Source organism: Vulpes vulpes, chromosome 13, assembly GCF_048418805.1.
Source record: "Vulpes vulpes isolate BD-2025 chromosome 13, VulVul3, whole genome shotgun sequence".
Taxonomy (NCBI): Eukaryota; Metazoa; Chordata; class Mammalia; order Carnivora; family Canidae; genus Vulpes; species Vulpes vulpes.
In genome coordinates this window covers 36107002-36110499 of record NC_132792.1, presented here as the reverse complement: position 1 = coordinate 36110499, position 3498 = coordinate 36107002, and the positions used below count along the sequence as shown (strand labels likewise).

General features: G+C 37.6%; 1 pseudogene; it reads left to right on the top strand.

The window, feature by feature from the left end:
* The first annotated feature begins 380 nt into the window (after nt 1-380).
* On the top strand, nt 381-1434 carry LOC112916952 (spliceosome-associated protein CWC15 homolog; annotated as a pseudogene).
* The last annotated feature ends 2064 nt before the right edge of the window (nt 1435-3498 follow it).

Here is a 3498-nt window from a genome sequence, read left to right as displayed (position 1 = left end):
CAAACAAAAAGGTCTTTAATAATCATTCTTAATCAACATAACAATATTATCCTTTTTGGTAAAGCTCTGTATTAAGTGCAAAAGAACCCTAAGTATGTACGTGTCCTGAGTGTTCAGATTAGACAGAGGAGATTCTTTCTAGTTGCAATGGCAAATAGCTTATCAAAGAGGAAGGCTTTGATTTGGACTTTAAAGGAAACAGAAGATTTAGATCAGCATTGACAAACTCTTTGGCCTTGGGACTCTTAAAATGCTCTTCAAAATTATCGAGGACCCCAAAGAGTTTTTGCTTACATGGGTTCTATCTCTTTGTATTTATCATATTAAATTAAAATCAAGAAAATCAATAAATATCTATTTTTTAAAAAGATTTTATTTATTTGGCAGAGGCTTCTGGGAGTTTTTCTTTAAAGCATAAAAGATGATAACAGCAGCTAGGCCAACTTTTGAACCTGCAAGAGGTGGGAGAGGAAAAGGAGAAGGTGATTTGAGCCAACTCTCAAAGTAAGTATTCAGTAGAGACCTACCTTCTCATACAAAGATAAAATATAGACAAATGACTCAGGATGTCCCTGAAGAGGGTCACAACCATGACTTCAGGAAGGAGCTGGAAGAGAGAGAGCAAGCTGCTGCAAGAGAAAAAAATAGAAACCGTCCAACAAGAAAACATACAACCTCCTCGTCGGTGTCAAAGAAGCCTCTGTTAGACCAGATTCCTGCTGCCAACCTTGATGCAGATGATCCTCTAACAGATGAGGAAGACAAGGATGAAGATTTTGAAGAGGAGAGTGATGATAATGACACTGCAGCTCTTCTTGCAGAACTAGAAAAATTTTAAAAAGAAAGAGCTGAAGAGGGATCCCTGGGTGGCACAGCGGTTTGGCGCCTGCCTTTGGCCCAGGGCGCGATCCTGGAGACCCGGGATCGAATCCCACATCGGGCTCCCAGTGCCTGGAGCCTGCTTCTCCCTCTGCCTGTGTCTCTGCCTCTCTCTCTCTCTCTGTGACTATCATAAAAAAAAAAAAAAAAAAAAAAAAAAAAAAAAATTAAAAAAAAAAAAAAAAGAAAGAGCTGAAGAGCAGGCCAGGAAGGAACAAGAACAGAAAGCTGAAGAAGAAAGAATATGTATGGAAAATATTTTGAGTGGAAACCCTCAATCTCATTGGTCCATCCCAGCCTCAGGCCAACTTCAAAGTTAAAAGAAGGTGGGACGATGATGTTGTTTTCAAGAACTGTGCAAAAGGTGTAGATGATCAGAAGAAAGACAAAAGATTTGTAAATGATACACTGCGATCTGAATTTCACAACAAGTTCATGGTGAAATATATTAAATAGTACAGTTTTATGTGCTTAATTAAAGACGGTAAGGTGTAAACGATCATTCTCACTTTGTTCTGTTTTTCTCTTTCCCCTCTAAATTGTGTATAGGCTTCCCTAATTTTAAGTTCCAAACTACCTTTTTATAACCTTATTTGATGAGGACTTGGGAATTGGTTTAACCTAGGTTCCATCCTCTGAATATTTCCAGTAATATGCTTTCCTTTTAATATGGGAAAGGGAATCTTCTTGTAATAAATATTTTCAAAACTTGAAATATCTAAAAAAAAGATTTTATTTATTTATTCATGAGAGACACACAGACAGAGGCAAAGACAAAAGCAGAGGGAGAAGCAGGCTCCCTGCGGGGAGCCAGATTTGGAACTTGATCCCAGGACCCCGGGATCAAGCTCCAAGCAGAAGGCAGATGCTCAACCACTGAGCCACCCAGGCATCCCAATAAGTATCTATTAATTTATTTTAAAATAAATTACATGTTAACATAAATAATATATTCTTATGAAAAATAACTATATTTTTCTAAAACAAAACCAGTTAGTGAAAAATATGCTTATTGTTTTACATTTTGCATTTTAATATATGGCTTAATAGAAGACAGCAGGATTCTTATACCTGCTTCTGTTGTGATATTACACATTATACAGCCTCTGGAAAATTCCACTGTTCATTTGCAAAAGAATGAGAGTGAGAAGGCAAACAGCATGTTACTGTTTTTACAAACAAAGTGTTGATGTTGTGAGCTCCCTGAGAACCACTTAGAGAATTATTGCTGAAAATAGACTGGGAGAAAAATAGAGAAATGGCATTATTTCAGTGCTGGGAAAGCATAAGGCATATCAGAGAAAGTGAGCAAACTGGTCTGGTTGTTGTGAAAGATTTATATGGGGGAAGGTGGGAGAGATATGGCTAGAAATGTAGGTTTTGGGGAATCATATTATGTCATTTAAAACATACCAGCTTCCTTACTTATGGCTATAGTCACAGATCTCTACTTTTGGCTTCAGAAATTTCCAGGACAAGAATGATAGAAGAGAAATGCGTGCTTAGTTCCAGGCAGTTACTGATTTGTTGATTGCTTCATTCATTCAATTCATTTGGTGTCTACTACTTTGCCAAAGTATCCACTATATTCCAAGCATCAAGTAAGAACTAGTGATACAAAGATGATAATGACATAATCCCTACCCTATAGTAGCTCTCAATTAAGTGGGAGATTCAGGTATTAGAAGGTAGCGATACATTTCTTAAACTGGAGGATTATAGAGCAGAGGGCAGCTGTGACTGGGAGGCATGGTGGACAGGTTGTGGGGTGGATAGGAAGTCTTAAAGGTTGAAGTCCCAAATACTAGCAACCAGTCCTATCAAACCATGGTGAGAAATACTGGAAGTATAGGGATGACAATTACATATCAGAGCTAATACAGTAGATCTGGGGTAATGTTCAATACTACAGAATAATTTCCTGAATATATGTTCTCTTTTGGAAAGTAGAAATGTACAAAGTCTCTTTCCCTGAAAGTCCTACAGAATCTTTTCAAGGGCAGGCGATACCACTTTAGCGTCTCTTTTCCCTTTCATCATCTTTTTCAGTGTTTTGGCTCTCTTCTGTGACTCAGTAACTAGAGTGAAGGGAAGGACGAAATGTCATTACTACAGCTTTAAACCAGGTACCGAGAACACCTTTACAGCTCAGAGCGTTATGAATAAGTAAATAAACAAAGAACCTGTCTCCCAGCACCACCTGCAGGGGATGAAGAAGTCTGCAGCAGAATTCAATACTCTGCCAAAGTATCTTTAGTCCAACATTCTTTACTGAGCATCTACTAAGAGAGTGATTTTAGTAACTGAGGAGAACACAATGATCAATAAGAGACCATGCACCCATTCCATAAGGAATCTTATTAGAATTTGGAGATTTTTGTAGTGATTAGAGTAGCTTGGAAGAAACTGATTAAATCTAAGAGAATCAGATTTCTTTTGTGCAGATAAATAAAAAAGCAAATATTACATTGCCTTTTTACATCTTCCATTGATAGAAAATAAGGAAGCTGGTATGTTTTAATTGACATAATATGATCCCCCAAAACCTACATTTCTAGCCATATCTCTCCCACCTTTCCCCATATGAATCGTTCACAACAACAAGACCTGTCTGCTCAA